At 38.8% G+C, this 20,293-nt stretch overlaps 1 long non-coding RNA gene across 1 annotated transcript; it reads right to left on the bottom strand.

Annotated features, from left to right (window-relative positions):
- LOC109233853 lies at positions 18,703-19,840 on the bottom strand. The gene is made up of 3 exons (XR_002069096.1): positions 19,731-19,840; positions 19,280-19,431; positions 18,703-19,186 (listed from the first exon to the last, which is right to left on the bottom strand). It is a non-coding gene; the product is annotated as an uncharacterized LOC109233853 (long non-coding RNA).

Genomic DNA, 20,293 nt, shown 5'->3' with positions numbered 1-20,293 from the left:
CATAAGCACGCGAAGCATAGCACGGTTACATACCACGTTGTGTGTATTGTCTTGTCAATCTGATAAAGCTGTCGTTCTGCAAAAGCTGCTCGCCTGGATAAGTTGTATTGTACCCGAAAGAATCTTTGACACGCAAAGCATAACGCGGTTAAATACTACGTTATGTGTGTAGCCTTGCCTATAAATAACTAGCTTATTTTAGTTATTATCTGCGGTTAACCAAAACAAATAGCAAAACTTTCCATAAAAGCAGGGTTTTTTTTACATTAACAAATTTCACTACTAGAATTCCGGAAAAAAGCAACCAGCAAAAGCGACCAACGTTGGTCGCTTATTGGCCAAAAAGCGACCAAAAAGCGACCAACCACGCCTTGTCGATATTAAGCTGGTCCCTTTACCTTAGGGCCCAAAGTTGGTCGCTAAATAGCGACCAACATTGGTCTCTCAGGTAAAAGGACCAAATTTTCCGGGCAAAGCATATAGTGACCAACTTTGGTCGCTCAAATATTTTAATATTATATATTTTGGCGACCAAAGTTGGTCTCCAGATGTAAATAACGTTTTATTTTTATTTATTTTTAATCATATTAAGCGACCAACTTTGGTCGCTATATTAAAGCTAAAATATTTTTCTCTGTAACATTTTAGCTTTAATTCTTTTGATTAGCATTTCCATACTTTTGTCAGTCAAATTATTGTCTGAATCCGAAGAATATATGACCAACATCCAATTAAGCTTGTACGGATCAGACTTGGGAGAAAGTTGAGAACAAAACTTCCTATAATCTCTGTCATCATAGAGTCTTATGATCCCCGTTTTATGGGAACTGCTATGACCAACGGAAAACATTCGATCACCATCATCCTTGTCGCTCCCAATTAAACTCCTTTTTCTCTTGGAAATTGAAGTATAGAATTCCTCTATTACCTCTTCTTTTATCTACTTAGGAAATGTTAAACTCCTACCTACACCATAACTATTTGAAACACATGTTCTTGCCTTCTCATCATCGTTGTCGCTAATGAGAAGAACAATTAAAGGCACACTCTGCCAGGTACTGTGTCTTAGTTATTCTTGGTGGAAGTTCCATCGCATGTCTAATATTACCATCAACCCCGTCTACAAAATCCTCCTGCAATCTAAAATTCCAATACATAAACCAAAATTTTAATTCATATCCTAAAGGTTCAACTCATATCCACAAAAGTTCAAGTCATATCCTAAAATTTTAATTTATATACTAAAATTTCAATACATAAACCAAAATTTCAATTCATATCCTAAAGGTTCAATTCATATCCTAAAGGTTCAACTCATATCCACAAAAGTTCAAGTCATATCCTAAAATTACAATTTATAAACTAAAATTCCAATACATAAACCAAAATTTCAATTCATATCCTAAAGGTTCAACTCATATCCACAAAAGTTCAAGTCATATCCTAAAATTTCAATTTATATACTAAAATTCTAATACATAAACCAAAATTTCAATTCATATCCTAAAGGTTCAATTCATATCCTAAAGGTTCAACTCATATCCACAAAAGTTCAAGTCATATCCTAAAGTTTCAATTTATAAACTAAAATTCCAATACATAAACCAAAATTTCAATTCATATCCTAAAGGTTCAACTCATATCCACAAAAGTTCAAGTCATATCCTAAAATTTTAATTTATAAACTAAAATTCCAATATATAAACCAAAATTTCAATTCATATCCTAAAGATTCAATTCATATCCTAAAGGTTCAACTCATATCCACAAAAGTTCAAGTCATATCCTAAAATTTCAATTTATAAACTAAAATTCCAATACATAAACCAAAATTTCAATTCATAAACTAAAAGTCCAATTCATATCCTAAAGGTTCAACTCATATCCACAAAAGTTCAAGTCATATCCTAAAATTTTAATTTATAAACTAAAATTTCAATATATAAACCAAAATTTCAATTCATATCCTAAAGGTTCAATTCATATCCTAAAGGTTCAACTCATATCCACAAAAGTTCAAGTCATATCCTAAAATTTCAACCATAACAAGACTTAACATAAACCCTAAAAATTTAGGGTTTCTTCTCTTCAACCCATTTTTCCCCAAATTAGTAGGTAAAACTAATTATTTTAGCTACTAATAATTATCCTAGATTTAATGCATACGAAATTTTCCATTGAAGGGTTCAACTATCAGGGTGGCCATTGCGAGCGATATTCACTTTCAAGAGTCATTGAGCCTACGTTTAGCTAAGAACAATTAATTTTTACAAATCAAACTACAAAAAATTAAAATAAATCTGTGTATTTCGAAAAAAAAAGGAAAGAAGAGAGAAACCTACCTGGACAGTGGCGGTGGAGCTGCTGCTGCCTCCGGCGGGTGGAGGGTGGTGGGGGACGGCGGCGTCGATGGAGGGAGACGGAAGGGGATGGGGGTTTGGGTGTGAGAGAGAGAAGAGAGAGAAAAAAATAAGAGAATATGAGGGGAAACCCGTTTTTTAGCTACTGTATTTACAGAAAGCGACCAACTTTGGTCGCTATTTTTGGTAGCCAAAATGTATTGACTATTTTGACCAAAATAGCGACCAACATTGGTCGCTAAGTTCTGACCGTTTGACCAGAATAGCGACCAACATTGGTCGCTATATCTAAAAAAAATTAAATTACTTTTAATTCAATTTAATATAATATGTATATATATATATAAGCCATATATATAAGCCATTTTCGATATAATATTACCTAATACGCTTATACTTAGTGCATAGTACAGCGTAACTATATATATTACATATATATAAGCCATATTCGATATAATATTACCTAATACGCTTATANATTTTGGAATGGGCCGAACGCCTCGATAGATTAAATAGATGCATCTATGGTTCGCGCCATTCGACCCTCGGCAGTGCACAGTTTATTTTCTGTTGGAGCGGGCCGTACGCCTCGGCATGATTTGCGCATGCTTGTATTGCTGCCTTGAACTTATTGAAGTTGTTATTGCCTCATCATGGCTTGAGAATATTTGGATAAATAATGAAAAGGAATTTTGGGAAACTTCCTATAAAAGAAATAATTGTTTACTTCTTTCCTCCTATTGGATTAAAAATCATGTTTATAAGAGTCCACGATTTAATGAATTGTTGACATCATTATTGGACCACTAGTAAGTGTCGGAGTCGACCATCTCGTCTCTACTTCTTCGAGATTAGACGGGATACTCATTGAGTACACGTTGTTTTCATACTCATACTACACTTCTGTGCATTTTTGTTGCACATGTATATGTAACTCTAGTGGCCTACTGGGCGTAGCAGCACGGATGATTTGGGGACTAGGTGAGTTGCATTATTCGAGGCGGCCCGCAACTAGTATAGTCCCTTCCAGTATATTGTATTTACTTTCTATCCACTGTATTCCGGACGGATGTTGTATTATATTATTTCTTAGAAATTGCTCATGCACTTGTGACACCGGGTTCTGGGATGGTTATGAAAAATATTGTATTAATTGCTTATTATTTAATTTGAATTGAAGCAGTTGTATCTTTACTTATGAAATTAGAAGGAAAATTTGGGTTTTCAAAATTGTCTAAATTGGAATCTAATTAAGTATTTTAGTTGGCTTGCCTGACAGCAGTGTCCGGTTCCATCACGACCCTTAGTGGATTTTGGGTCGTGATAACATGGTATCAGAGCACTAGGTTCCTAGGGTCTCACGAGTCATGAGCAAGTCTAGTAGAGTCTCGCGGATCGGTACGGAGACGTCTGTACTTATCCTCGGGAGGCTGCAGGACTGTTAGGAGTACTTCCCTTCTTGATTCCTTATCGTGCGATTTGATCCTTGGAGGCGTATGTCTTTAATTCATTCCTACTCAATCTTACGCGACGCGAACCGCTTGTTATAAATCGAGAATTGAAGAACCGCAATGGTACTACGGATGTGATACGGGATGTTTCTCACGTTATAGCTGATCGGATTATTATCGTCGCTTTATTGAAGGATATTTTATTGTTTCAGCCTAGTAGCAGTACTTCTGAGGGCTCTGAGGCTAGGCACGAGTTGCCATGATGCTTATGAACGATTCTTCCACAGTATTGATGTGATGGTAGGATGTTTGTCTATATGTAGGGACAGTGAATGACTTGAAGCGAAGTTTACTCAGTGCGTGATTCAGAGATTCAGTATTTTACTTCCGGTGGGGGAATGGCAATCGGACTAAGAATGGTCAGATAAAGGCTGGTGAAGTAATGAGACTTGGTATTTGCAAGCGTGGTGGAGCTTTCTTCTATGATGGGGTGTCGTTGTCCTAATTGAACGCACTAAGTTCGTCGGTGTTATGATCTTCTACAATTCGCCTTTGGGGCAAACTATTGTGAGATAGTATCGAAGATGCGGGTGTCAGATATCGCAGGGTGCGGTAGTTCAGGGTTGAATCAGTGTTTCTAATTTCGACGGTATGAGAAAGATGATCTTCCGAAAGGTGTAAGGTTAGCAACAATTGTGGGTTCAAGTGCCACGAAGATAGATCTTTATTTAAGACAGCAGCTGAGCAGTAAAGGATGAGGAAAAGCATGTGGGAAGTGTCAGGCGGTGGCTAAAATTTCTAGAAGGCCAAGTATAAGATGCAAAGGTCGAGTGGTCGACTAAAGGGACGGGTTCTGCCAAAGTGGGAGAGTGGCGGAGTTGCATATGGGCATTGGGGTAGGATGACTATGCGCCTTAAGGAGAGTCTGGGATGACTTGCGAATTTTAGTAATTTGGTGATTGAGGTCTACGGATTTAATTTTGAGTATAGGCTATTATGCGGCAGGAGATTTGATATAACGGGAAGGAGCTGCTTGAATGAAGAAGGATACAACATAACCTTGAATTGGAAGAATGTCGTCGCACATTTAATTGATGTCCACGAGGGGTGAATGGAGTCGTGCAGCTGGAGAGAGAGCTCGGACTCAGGATGGGTTATTGATGTCGTAGTGATTGTACCCCGTGCAGCAACGTTGGAAGATGTCGGGGAGTGATTTCCACAGGTGGGTTATTCCTGTGAGCAGTTTAGCGGTCGCGTGGTTGGCAAGGCTTCTGCGAAGAATTCTATTGGTTGTATAGCGAAGGGATCGGTCATGCGAATGTTGTTGATGATTCAGAGCATAAAAAGGGGGTTTCTACAGTAAGATATCGGGAATTTCGGCGGTTGATTGCGCAAGGTTATGTCAATAGGAGATTAATAATCCTGGTAAATTCTAGAGTTGTGTAATAGTGGCTTCGAGCTAAGTGGGAGAGTCCCACCGCCTATGATTGGGTTGCGTGGTTAACTACTTGCGAAGTTTCTGGTTATTAGCATGTTGGTGGGTTATTTCAGCCACGGGAAAAGAGCTTAGGTGGTAATTTGAGCAAAGGGATTGTTAAAGGTGTGCTATGATTGGTCTTATTGGCTCATGTTTAGATTTGGAAAGGATTCAGGATTTGTGCTTCGTACAGATGCGGGGTCCAAGGGAAGTGATTCTGCCAGGTGCTCCACCAAGAGGGTATTCATGTGATAGAAGACTCATGGAGTTGATTATATTCGGGGCCAAGTCAGAGTAGGTGGCTCTTAACAATGGTCCTAGTGAATTCAAAGGTTAAAGTGTGATGCCTAATGATTTCGAGCCTATAGGTACGGTTACGAATCAAACTTGATAGCAGCCTATGAGAAGAGGCACAGAATGTTCTATGATGTTTTGGCTTGTGATGTAGCAATTGGGAGGTACGAAATAGTTCATGGGATTTGAGACAGCATGGTCTCGTGATTCAGGGTCACTCGGGAGGAGTGCGGATGGAGTGTGTTAAGTGTTGAATGGGATTATCATTGTTTCTATGGCAGTCAAGGACAAATTGGAAGAAGAGGATTGGTTAGCCATAGTCGAATTGGCATGTTGCTGGTAATGATCAGTTCTTTCAGCGCGATCAAGTTATGCAAGTGAATTGTGACAGTGCGTGCGACGCTTGTCGGCCGCCGTAGTTAGTGTTATTCAGAAAGTATTCTACCGTTGTGGCCTGTTATGTGGAGGTGGACCCTGGAAGGGCTATGGTGGTTTAGACCACTACTTAGAGATTTACATATTCTACGGTCATGAGAATTCACCTGTGTGTTGCTATGGTCCTCCTGAAGTGAGTTAAGTGGAAAGTTTTATATGATGAAGTGTCAATCTAACAGTGTTCCGAAGCTATGATGAAAAACGAGTTCTATCGTATATTGGCACGTTAAGTGCAGTGAGTGGTATGGAATTTGAAGTGAAGATCAAGGTAGCAGTTCGGTGTTGACAAGGATGTTACGAGCTCGGATGAGCATGAAAGGAGTTTCGATATTTAAGGTAAGATGGTATTGTCTTCAGCGTCACCTGAGATCGGTGTTCTGTAAAAAGGGCTTTGCATCCTGGTTAATGATTCTTGATCGCTTTTCAGCGTTAGTGCGGCCAGTGGTTTGGAGGTACGACCCAGTTATTTGTTATGGTAGGTTGTGGGTGTGTGTCCCACAGGAAGATTGTATAAGTGTGGCAGGTAGTCACTGGATTGATTAAAGACTTAAACCGAGTATGAGGGTTGTGATGATATCGTCGATTTGAGAATATATGCCTGGAGAGCACTCAGTTTATTGGGTTGTGGACTGCGGAGGATTTCTCCTGTTGTGATGGTTGTTCTTGTGTGTTATGAGAAAATAGAAGTTAGTATGGACCTTTGAAGGGTTATTGGCCTAGTTTGGTACGGTCAGGGTCGACTTGAGGTCGGTGGATGGATTTAAATGTAAATATGGGCTCTATATCAGGTCAGATGTGTTCATTTCAACACAGCGCTCCTTAATGGAAGAGTAGTCGGGGTGTTATTTTGTCATCAGCTATTTCATGTAATGACGTATTGCGCCGTGCGAGTTGTGAGACGGCTTGGTGAATTGCTTATGTGTTGAGGATCCGCGTAGAAATGATGTTATGTGAGCAAAAAGGCTCTTGAGATTCAGATTGTGTATCGCACCTCAGTTGTGCTTGAGTTTTGTAGCTTATAACGCTAAATGTCCCCTAAGGATGGTATTATGCACTTAGCGTGCTTGTGACCGAAATTCGGTATTTTATTGTAATGAGCAAATTTAGCTCGATGTTCATCTCCTTATGTGAGATCTATGTATGGATCGGGTGGCACGCTGCCATGGGTATGTTATTTGGATCGGTTGCGCGCCGCAACAGTGTGATATTGAGTATAGTTTTCTATATGATATTTTTTTATGCCTTGCTTCCTATTTTCTAAGGAAAGTCCGTATTAGTGCGTGAGTTAGGTAGTTCCTTCCAGAGTTCACTTTCCTTTTGTATCGCGTTCGAATTGGTAGCCTATTGGCACATTGTGGGATCATATGAGATTTTTGATTATGTCTGGGGTGGCTTATTGCCTGAGCAGTTTGTACTGGGTGCGACGAGATCATTGGATTTAGGATCAGTGCAAGCTGACTATATGGAGTACATTAAGGAGCTAAGACCATTATTTGGTTCAGAATGAGGTGATGGTTCTTGTCGAAAGTATAGACTCAATGATTGGTTGACTCGGTAGTTGATTATGAATCTCTGCACATCGCTTTCGTCGTGGCGGTATTGTAAGAGTTAGGGTAAGACCTGTGTATGTCATGGGGTGCAATGGGAGCATCAGATTCGTGGAATTTCGACTAAGTTGATCAGAAAATGTTATTGTGGTCCGGTGAGCAAAGTGATGCAAGGTGTGAATTCAGCAAAGTTATGCAGTCATGATTGGGTATAGCTTGTAGTGATTGATATGGTGATCGAATGTTGGAAACAGGTCGGGCAGAGAATTTCGGATGTTGGAATTGGGCTCTAAGGCTTATTTGCTTGAATAAAAAGAAATATCTTCAGAATTGATCGAGCTAATGTTCTCAACTAAGTTGTGGTAGCACGGGAAGGTGCAGGAGGTGTTAAACAGTGATTTCAGACTACTTCGGCGTAGTTCTCAGCACGTTCGAGGACGAACGTATGTTTAAGTGGGAGAGAATGTAACGACCCGACCGGTCGTTTTGAGCTCTAGTGCGTCGTTCAGCAGCCTGAGGCCATGAGCAGCTTCATTTCAGGTATTATGACTTGTACGCATGGTCAGAATTGAATTTCGGGAAGTTCAGAGTCGATTTGGAAAGGGAATCCTCACTTCGGAAGCTTAAAGTTGAAAGAATTAACTAAGATCGGATTTTTGAGTAAACGACCTCGGAATCAAGATCTGAAGGTTCCAGCAGGTTCGTATGATGATTTCGGACTTGGGCATATGCCCGGTTCGGGTTTTGGATAACTCGGGAGCATTTTGGCGCCTAGTGTGGAAGTTAGCAATTTGGAAGAAATTTCATAAGTTTGGCTTGAAGTGCGTTTTAGTGTTATCGATGTCCGTTTGGGATTCCAAGTCTTTGAATAGCTCCGTATGGTGATTCTGGAGTTGGGAGCGCGATCGGAAGTGAATTCGGAGGTCGGTATGTCATTTTGGAGTCATTTGGCTAAAGATAGAAAATTGAAGGTTTTTGAGAAGTTTGACCGGAAGTGGACTTTTTGATATCGGGGTCGAAATCCGATTCCGGAAGTTGGAGTAAGTCCGTAATGTCAAATGTGACTTGTGTGCAAAATTTGGGGTCAATCGGACGTGATTTGATAGGTTTACACATTGAAAGTAGAAGTTTGAAATTCTAAAGTTCATAAAGCTTGGATTGGAGGTTGATTCATGATTTTAGCGTCGTTTGGTATGATTTGAGGCCTCGAGCAGGTCCGTGTTATGTTATGGAGTGGGTTGGTGTGATTGGACGGGGTCCCGGGGGCCTTGGGTGTGTTTCGGGTTGTATCGCGCTCTTATTTGATGGTTCAACGCCGTTTCTTTGGACATAAAGGGGTACCATATTAAGCAAATGAGCTCCAAATCAAGTTTTTATTGAACCATTAGATTCGTATCGTAATTATGGAGCCATAGCAAAAATAATCGTCGAATTTGGACATCGTATGAGGGAGTTATGCTCATTTCCATGTCGGGAAAAAAGTGCTGGTTGCTTTCATAACTGCAGATGCGGTCATTTTTATGCAGATGCGGGACCGCAGATGCGGTCATTTGTCCGCAGATGCGGTCAGTTTTCCGCAGATGCGGTCATTTTTGTTTGAAATCAAAAGTTCATAAAGCTTGGATTGGAGGTTGATTCATGATTTTTGCGTTGTTTGGTATGATTTGAGGCCTTGAGCAGGTCCGTGTTATGTTATGGAGTGGGTTGGTGTGATTGGACGGGGTCCCGGGGGCCTCGGGTGTGTTTCGGTTTGTATCGCGCTCTTATTTGATGGTTCAACGTCGTTTCTTTGGACATAAAGGGGTACCATATTAAGCAAATGAGCTCCAAATTAAGTTTTTATTGAACCATTAGATTCGTATCGTAATTATGGAGCCATAGCAAAAAGAATCGTCGAATTTGGACATCGTATGAGGGAGTTATGCTCATTTCCGTGTCGGAAAATAAGTGCTAGTTGTTGTCATAACCGCAGATGCGGTCATTTTTCCGCAGATGCGGAAACTGCTGGAGGCAGTGAGGTTCTTTTAAAAATCGAAGTTTGGCTCATTTTCACTTCATTTCTTCCATGGGAGCCGATTTTGGAGCAACTTTGGAGTGCCATTTTCATCACCAAGCATGAGGTAAGTGATCTCTACTAGTTTTGAGTATATACATGGTTTATATATGGATTTAGAAATGAAAAATTGTAGAAAACTTGGGGTTTGAGGGATAACCTAGAAAACTAGCATTCTTGGATTTTGACCACGATTTTGGGTATGGAATTTAGAGAAAATCATATATTTGAGTTTGTGAGGCTATGGTTAAACTTTATCTTCGAAAAATTTCGAATTCCGAGCACATGGGCCCGAGGGCATTTTTGTCAACTTTTTTATCGGGGTTAGGAATTGTCATAGATTGGATTATAATGAGTACCTTAGCATATATTAATGGGTTTACATAATTATTGACTAGTTTCGGAGCGTTGTGCATCGATTCGAGTCTTGGGAAGGACGTGGAATGCCGGTTATGGATCTTCGGAGCGAGGTGAGTCTCCTTTCTAACCTTGTAAGAGGGAATTGTCCCCATAGGTGAGTTAATTGGTTATGTGCTCCTATTTGTGGGGGATACGTACGCACGAGGTGACGAGAGTCCGTGCGTAGCTGCTATTATGCTATTGTCCGGGTAGTTAGGACCCAAAAGCATGCTATACTTGGATTATCTCTGAACCTATTGTTAGCTTGAATTGTTAAAATCACCTCGATTTAGTAAATGAATTCCTAAACAGATGAAGCTTCATTTTTCCTAAATGGTTAAAAGAGGATTTGTTTTCATTGGATAATTACTTCGTGTGGACTTCTTGATTGACTGTCTGTGTGTTTAATTTTGGAACGAGCCGAACGCCTCGGCAGATTAAATAGATGCATCTATGGTTCGCGCCGTTCGACCCTCGGCAGTGCACAGTTTATTTTCTGTTGGAGCGGGTCGTACGCCTCGGCATGATTTGAGCATGCTTGTATTGCTGCCTTGAACTTATTGAAGTTGTTATTGCCTCTTCATGGCTTGAGAATATTTGGATAAATAATGAAAAGGAATTTTGGGAAACCTCCTATAAAAGAAATAATTGTTTACTCGTTTCCTCCTATTGGATTAAAAATTATGTTTATAAGAGTCCACGATTTAATGAATTGTTGACATCATTATTGGACCACTAGTAAGTGTCGAAGTCGACCATCTCGTCTCTACTTCTTCGAGATTAGACGGGATACTCATTGAGTACATGTTGTTTTCGTACTCATACTACACTTCTGTGCATTTTTGTTGCACAGGTATATGTAACTCTAGTGGCCTACTGGGCGTAGCAGCACGGATGATTTGGGGACTAGGTGAGTTGCATTATTCGAGGCGGCCCGCAGCTAGTATAGTCCCTTCCAGTATAGTGTATTTACTTTCTGCCCACTGTATTCCAGACGGATATTGTATTATATTATTTCTTAGAAATTGCTAATGCACTTGTGACACCGGGTTCTGGGATGATTTTGAAAAATAGTGTATTAATTGCTTATTATTTAATTTGAATTGAAGCAGTTGTCTCTTTACTTATGAAAATTAAAAAGAAAATCTGGGTTTTCAAAATTGTCTAAATTGGAATCTAATTAAGTATTTTAGTTGGCTTGCCTGACAGCAGTGTCCGGCGCCATCACGTCCCTTAGTGGATTTTGGGTCGTGACATTGTCCTCAATAAGGGCCACACCCACCTTGTCGCGAATAACCTCATTTCTGATCCTGTCTAACCTGGTGTGCCCGCACATCCATCTCAGCATCCTCATCTCTGCTACCTTCATCTTCTGGACATAAAGCGATCTTGACTTGCCAACACTCAGCTCCATACAACATCGTTGGTCTAACCACCACTCTGTAGAACTTACCCTTAAGCTTAAGTGGCACCTTCTTATCACACAAAACACCGGAAGCGAGTCTCCATTTTATCCATCCCGCCCCAATACGATGTGTCACATCTTCACCAATCTCCCCATCCCCTTGAATAATAGACCCAAGGTACTTAAAACTTCCTCTCCTAGGGATGACCTGTGTGTCCAGACTCACCTCCCCTTCGCCTCGCTGAGTCTCGCCACTGAACTTACACTCCAAGTATTCAGTCTTGGTCCTGCTCAACTTGAAACCTTTAGATTTCAGACTCTGCCTCCATACCTCTAATTGCGCGTTGACACCATCTCGCATCTTGTAATTCAATACAATATCATCTGCAAATAGCATGCACCACGGCACCTCCCCTTGAATGTGGCACATCAGTACGTCCATCATCAAAGCAAACAAAAAAAGGCTGAGTGTTGTTGCTCCCAAACGCACACGCAAGTATACGTGGTCGACAAGTAATATAGGATTGTAAGTCTAGATATTGTATCCATAGGGACTTGTGATTAACTTTCAACTAAATTAAACCAAAAAATTAATCTATTCAAGCGAATTCTAAAGTATGAATATTTAACTAAAATTAATCTAGAGTAACAAATTAAGAGATTAAAGAAAACAACGACAAGCTTAACGACGAATTCAATGTGGGTGAATATTCTAGAGTTATGGGTTAGCTAACAATCCCGTTGAGTTTTCCACTTAAACCGTCTAATTAATTTATCTGGTGTATATGGTTGACAGGGTTAATATTGCTCGTAGCCTTCTCCCGAAATACAACTCGCCTATTCAAGCTAACCTAATGCCTATATTCCTATGGAATTAGGATTAACAAGAACGCATTTATAATTTTCGTATAATAACCAAGCAAGGCGATTAGGTATATTCCTATCCTAGCCGCAAATTTGCCCCCCACCCCCCACCCCCCCACCCCCAGAGTTAAGATCTTGCTCTACTGAATCTTATATGCAATCTAGAATTCCCTTTCCCGAGTTCAATCCTAGATTCATAGATACTATTCAATTGGTGATCAAGCAATCAAATAATTAAGCGCAAGATTGAATAAATAAACCAATATGATAAAATAATAAGAATAATTCAAGCTTCAAACTACACCGTTCATGTAGCACCCAAAACTCTACTAATAAACTATGAAATTAAAGAAAGAGAAGAGAAGAAAAACTAGTTAGAAGCCTCCTCCAAGCGTAGTTTGTGTTCCCCCACGTGAATTCTCCATCAAAGTATGTTAGCTCTCCTCCAAATTAGGTTTTAGAACCCCTTTTATACGAGTTGAAACCGTTTAGGATCGAAATAACCTTATCCCGGGCGAAATAGAAAGAATCCCGCAACACAGCGCCCAGGCCAGCGCTAGGCGTCGGTCCTGGCGCTGAAGGTAGTGTGTTTTCACGTTGAAATCACGTTTTGCTCTTTCTTCTTTTGAATGATAAAACTCAATTTTTTTGTCTCCACTTGGGGGACAAACCCCTCCTTTATATTATTATTTTTATCTTTTTTTTCTTCTGTGTTTTATTCAATTTTGCTCCAAATCTCTAGATCTTCACACCGCTTTATTCCTACACAGTTGAAATATAATATTAAGCACAAAATATTATAATTAATACTCAAATGACGATTAAAAAATGCTATAATGTGAGATAACCATGGGTAAAAATATCCATTTTTGGCCGAACATCAACACCCCACACTTAGACTCTTGCTCGTCCTCGAGTAATCATTAAAATCACTCTCAATAAATCAAGCCTAGAAACACCACCACTTCGGTAGATACTAACAACTAGGCCCTATGGCAACTCAAACCATCATATATACACTTTCTCATCATCATGCAAGATATACAAGTTACAAACAAATAACAAACTTCTAACCTCCTAACCTCAGAGAGGGACTCTAACTCACCAAATTTCAGCTCGCTCACCTACTCTGTCAAATAAAGCTAATAACATCAGCTATCTATCATGAAACTAGTGCCCTCACAAGAATAAATAGTCCATACACTCAAATCAAAGAATTATTATAATTTAAGGATTTTGCATCAAAAAACAACTCACGCACTCACAAAGAATTCACATGTATGCACAAAGTACCATAGGCTTGCCCATTATGTACATCTCTACTAATTAAGTATGCTCAAATAGAATCAAATAGGACTTTAATGGGTTGTAATGTTGGCTAAGGAACGAGTAGGACAATTATATAATAGTGATTTACACTTCCCTAAGCACTTTGCACTTTTAGACTTCATCACCCATTATTTTTTACTCTTCACTTTTATTTTTCAGTCCTCTCTTCATCTATTGTTTCACAAGTATTTTCCTCACATCAAGAACGTTTTATTTTTTTCAAAACAATTATTTTTCATTCTCTTTTTTCTTTCTTTTTCATGGCACATTCTTTTCAAAAAGGCCTTTTCATCACCTTTCAGCTATCATTGGTCACCATTTTTTACTTAACCATCCCATTTTTCAAATTTATCTATTAATATCACAGTCTAAGCAACAGTGCTCAAGGAAGCAGGGTGCAAAAATTAGGGATTCAAACAAAAGGATAAAGGCAAAAATACGGCTTCCAAACAAAAGGCTACAGGCTCAAAGGGCTATCTAGTAGTACAATATCTGAAAAGGCTAAAATTCACAAGACATATCAAAGAAAGCCTATTATTATCTTCTAAACAAAGCAATACTTTTATTTCGCTTCAATAACATGCAGGACAAGTTCTAGACTAAGATGCAAAACATGGAATATATGTAAGAAATCCTCACCACACATGGCACAAGTCTCAATCAAGATGGATCAATTCTACTCTAAGACAGACAGGATCATAGCGAGCTACAAAATAAGTATAAGGTATATACAGAGTCACATCCCTAAGCTTAGGTGTCAGAAAGTCTGCTATTTATTCATTACTCAAGCACTCAAAGGAAAGTACTACTCAAGCTCAGGCCTAAATATGCTAGTATCAAACAAGTAACGAAAGTTTTTTTCTTCTCCCTCTTTTTACTACTCAAAAAAATACGGAAAAGACCTAAAAATGCCACTCAACTTTCAGAAATGGTTTATCCATGCTATCCGTTAAAAAATTGCTATTTCCATGCCACTGCCGTTAAAGAAATGGCCCATCCATGCCATTATTGACTAACGGCTCAATTTTTATTTGGCCCATCCATGACACTGTCGTTAGTCAATAATGGCATGGATGGGTCATTTCTTTAATGGCAGTGGCATGAAATGAGCATTTTTTTTAACGGATGGCATGGATAGACCATTTCTGAAAGGTGAGTGGCATTTTTAGGCCTTTTCTGAAAAAAATATAATCCTAAAAATAAAAAAGTTTACCCGGTTCAAGTTACATCCCCTGGAAAAGAACCGATGCACATAGAAAAACCAAGGGGTATTATTATCTAACTAAAACTAACTAGAAACAAAAATAAAATATTTTTGATTTTTTTTATTGGACCTTAATCCCTCAAGAAACCTGTCCACAAAATCCATCATCGGAAAAAGTCCCAATTTTCTAAATTTTTTTCTTTTTTCATTTTTTTTTTAACAAAAACTACTACACTAAGAACGAGTACTACAACTAAGCTAAGATAGCAGAGAAAATCACCCAGACAATCTCTTCACCCCACACTTAAAATTGTGCAATGTCCTCAATGCACACTGAAAATTACAAGAGGGTAAAAGAGACTCCCTGGAAGGCCGAAGGCCGAAGAATTAGCAGCTCACGGGTTACTCAGACTTCTCCCAGGTATGATCCCTTGTGTGGCACCCACACTTAGTTCTCACCATCTAACTCGCTTTTGCACTCTTCCAATGGCTGCGCTTCCTATTCTTATAATTCTACAAAACAAAAACAAATACTACAACAATAATAAGAAAAAGAACAAAAAATAAAAGAAAACAGTAAAGATGGGTTGCCAACCAACAAGCGCCTAATTTAACATCGCGGCACGACGCCATCACTTTCACAACTTTTCCTTCCGCTTTGAGGATATGAATTGTGCCCCCAAATTGGCATCAATTTTTCTGTCATGTTCATGAGGTGGTGGTGTAAAAATAAAGAAACCAAGTAATAGGTATCGCATCTTGCACTTCTTGGCCTTTAAGTGAGGAATGTTGTTTTGTCTTCATGGTGTGGCAAATTTCAGAATATAAACACTTTGTTCCTCATCCATTGACTCCTCCATATGCTCGATTGGAACAATTCCCATGTCACCAACCAAACACAATGTTGAAAATTATTTAGAATGAGGTCCAATACGCTCCAACTCCAAAATTGTATTATTTTTGACATCCTCAATTTTGCACTCTTCGTCAACCTTGGCATCATTAATAATATTTTGGTCGAATAGTTGAAGTTCCTCTTTCCGCTCCACAATCTGGCCAGTATCCACAAAAATTGGTTGTAGGGCATCAGATGCCTCAACCTTTTTATTCAATTGATCAGGTCATGGATATCTAAGCCAAATTGGTTTATCTCTTGCCTGAGCTCAGTTCTTTCGTCTATCAGCTATTCTGTCATATTTGAAAGACCATCACGGAGAAACTCATGAGATTTTATCAGTTGAGCTTGTTCCTCTAGCCAAGATTAGCTCACTATATCTGCTTCTTCTAAATTATTTTCTGGTGGGAACTCGCTCTCTTCAGCCACTTCCTACGCCTCGGCCTTCATTCTCATGATTGCTGCACTAATTCTTTGTATATCCTTTCGATTTTCATCTTGTTGCTCGGCTACTTGCCTCAGAATATCCCTAATATATGCATCAAGTTTCATATCCTGCACTTCATTACCCCTATCAAACTCACAAATATTATTAGAAACATCATAATAAGAGTTCTGAGAAGGATAATAAGAATTAGGACAACCATCCCAATGACCACCTCGACAACCACACACATTATAAAAATTCCATCCATATGATTGAGATTCACAATTTTGCCACAAGTGTGGTCCCCCACAATACGGACATGGATCACCAAAATAAGAATAAACAATATTCGACCAATTATCATTCTAAGATGCCATATCAACAAAGATAGTAAAGTATTAAACTAAGATAAAAATAAAAAAAAACTTGAGTAGACGAAAAGTAAAAATCTAATCTAAAAGAATAGTTAATTTCTAAGTCCCCGGCAACGGCGCCAAAAACTTGTTGCTCCCAAACGCTCGCGCAAGTATACGTGGTCGACAAGTAATATAGGATTGTAAGTTCAGATATCGTACTCACAGGGACTTGTGATTAACTATCAACTAAATTAAACCAAACAATTAATCTATTCAAGCGCATTCTAAAGTATGAATATTTAACTAAAATTAATCTATAGTAACAAATTAAGAGATTAAAGAAAACAACGACAAGCTTAACGACGAATTCAATGTGGGTGAATATTCTAGACTTATGGGTTAGCTACAATCCCGTTGAGTTTTTCACTTAAATCGTCTAATTAATTTATCTGGTTTATTGGTTGACAGGGTTAATATTGCTCGTAGCCTTCTCCCGAAGTACAACTCGCCTATTCAAGCTAACCTAACGCCTATATTCCTATGGAATTAGGATTAACAAGAACGCATTTATAATTCCCGTATATTAATCAAGCAAGGCGATTAGGTATATATTCCTATCCTAGCCGCAAATCCGTCCCCCTCAGAGTTAAGATCTTGCTCTACTCAATCTTATATGCAATCTAGAATTCCCTCTTCCGAGTTCAATCCTAGATTCGTATATAGTATTCAATTGGTGATCAAGCAATAAAATAATTAAGCGCAAGATTGAATAAATAAACCAATATGATAAAATAATAAGAATAATTCAAGCTTCAAACTACAACGTTCATCTAGCACCCAAAACTCTAGAACTAATAAACTATGAAACTAAAGAAAGCGAAGAGAAGAAAAACTAGTTAGAAGCCTCCTCCAAGCGTGGTTTGTGTTGCCCCACGTGAATCCTCCTTCAAAGTATGTTAGCTCTCCTCCAAATTAGGTTTAGAACCCCTTTTATATGAGTTGGAACTGTGTAGGGCTAAAATAACCTTATCCCGAGCGAAATAGAAAAAAACCCGCAACACAGCGTCCAGGCCAGCGCTAGGTGCCGATCCTGGCGCTGAAGGCAATGGCTTTTCATGTTGAAATCACTTTTTGCTCTTTCTTCTTTTGAATAATAAAACTCAATTTTTTGTTGTCTCCACTTGGGGGACAAACACCAAATGGTGCCCCCCTCCTTTGTATTATTATATCTTTTTTTTCTTCCGTGTTTTATTCAATTTTGCTCTAAATCCCTTGATCTTCACACCGCTTTATTCCTACATAGCTGAAATATAATATTAAGCACATAATAATATAATTAATACTCAAATGACGATTAAAAAGTGCTATAATGTGAGATAACAATGGGTAAAAATATGTATTTTTGGCCGAACATCAAGTGTCGACCCCTAATGCAACCCCATCATGACCGGAAAATGGTCCGAGTCCCCACCCACCGTCCTCACTCGGTTCTATGCTCCATCATACATGTCCCTAATCAACCTAACGTATGCAACAGGTACACCACTAGCCTCCAAACATCTCCACAAACACTCTCTCGGAACTTTATCGTACGCCTTTTCTGAGTTGGTGAATACCATATACAAGTCCTTCTTTCTCTCCCTATACTACTCCATCAATCCCCTAACAAGGTGATCGCTTCTGTTGTCGAACGCCCAGGCATAAACCCAAACTGGTGCTCGGAATAGACACATTCCTCCTCACCCTTAGCTCTACCACTCTCTCCCAGACTTCCATAGTATGGCTAGGCAGCTTGATACCCCGATAATTATTTCAATTCTGGATATCACCCTTGTTCTTGTATACCGGAACCATCGTGTATATTAGTTTTTTTAAAAATCTTCAATATAGACGAGTTGACTGATTTCATACTAGTGATTATAGGGGAAGCAAAGATATTGGAAGCTAGTGCGAAGCACCTTTAACTCATGTAGAATTAACTCCCAAAAATTATTTATATTCAATAATAGAATTCAATAATAGAAAAAATATATAGAATTTTATAATTCTTATATATAAGATACAAAATGTATATCTATACAAACTTTCGGCTATTATTTTGAGAGCGTCTATACAATATCATTTTCCCACCGTATAATCTGTCATCATGATAGAAAAAGATTCAGAAGGTAAAAATGCACGGAAAGTCGTTGAAATAAAACAAGAAATAAAATTCAGTGGTCCTTGAAGACCAGTTACTGAGTCAATTTGTCAATCTAGATGAATTAACTCAAATTAATTATCAGAAGGTAAAATTGCCATGAGCTCAAGTAGATGAAGTTTGGCTATTCCGGACAAAACAACATCAACATCAAATCCAGTATAATCCTACAAAGTGGGGTCTAGGAAGGGTAGGGTGTACGCAGACCTTACCCCTACCTTGTGAAGGTAGAGAGGTTGTTTCCGTTAGACACCCGGCTCAAGACAAAAGTAAAAGACGCAGACACAACACGTAGTAACACCAACCAGATAAGGAGGTGGCTATTCCGGACACCGCCATTAAAAAACATGGTGCAAGTAACCCTTGAATTCCTACAAATGGCTCTCCTTTCAAAGACAATGGATTACAAATACTAAAGATCCAGTTATGAGCTTCCCTTGGGAGGGAGTCAACCAACAACAAAAGTCCATCACCCTCGCCGTCTCTTTCCCTAAAACAAGAAGAAAGATCCTGGTAAGATAAGGACTTCGAGCAATCTGTCAAAGTAAAACTTGCATTTCCACAATGAAAAACGATGTCATACAGGCTGGTCTAGAACTTGTAATCTGGGTTGTCACGAAGGCCAAGCTTAGAGAGAACGAGGCAGTAGGAGTCCCAATCTGTCCTTCGGAGATACTTCAACAACTTCTTCCTCTTTTGAACCATTGCTTGTAGACCCTTACGAGAGTGCTTATCCTAAAACATTTTATTATCAAGCATCAAGTTATAAACAGCCAGCTTAGCACATATCTAAGCAATAAAGCTCTATAATGATGATATAATATATCTGAAACACTTAATGCACATGTATGATAAAAGTTCTCGCAGGTAGATGTATCGTCCATTCTTTCTTCTTTACATCTGATTTGGCATTTCAAGAACAGCAATCATGCGTACCATATGACAATGAACAAGAATGTGTTATGAATTGAAATTTCATGACCTGTATTCTTACCAAAGATACTCAATTGGGCACAATTCAGCAGAAAACTCACCTTTTTGTGCAGAACTGACGATAGGTGCTTTATTTTCGTTGTAAGTTGAGCCACTGAAAATAAGAAAAGGCTAACATCAATTTAAGATGTACGAAACTAAGAACACCATTGGAGCAGCACATGTTGAGGCATGATGGTGTTTTACTTCCATTTGAGTATTACCTTTAAGCAAAAATCAAATTAAAGCAACTTCTTATAAATGTTTGTTGTTATAAGTTTAAGAGAAATAGTATCTATCAACAGCAAAAGACTCTATACGCAACAGCCTCTCAGCAGATTGTTGCCAAAATAAGGAATAGATTGCAACAATATGGCTTAAATTGTCACTCAGTCCCCAAAATTATACCATTAGGAGCCATTTGGCTAACATGCTAGTAATTTGGGATTATAATGCATGTTTATTCAATGCTAAATGAAAGGACTGTTATGCGATGATTAACAAATGAAGGAATTATTATGCGGTGGTTAATAATGAAAGGTCTTTTATTTACAACAAACAACAGGCCAGTAGAATTCTACAAGTGGGGTCCGTGGAGGGTAGCTGTACGCAGACCTTACAGGTA

The sequence above is a fragment of the Nicotiana attenuata genome, chromosome 10 (genome assembly GCF_001879085.1).
Source record: "Nicotiana attenuata strain UT chromosome 10, NIATTr2, whole genome shotgun sequence".
Taxonomy (NCBI): domain Eukaryota; kingdom Viridiplantae; phylum Streptophyta; class Magnoliopsida; order Solanales; family Solanaceae; genus Nicotiana; species Nicotiana attenuata.
The sequence above is the reverse complement of the archived record's forward strand: the minus strand, read 5'-3'. Positions and strand labels throughout refer to the sequence as shown.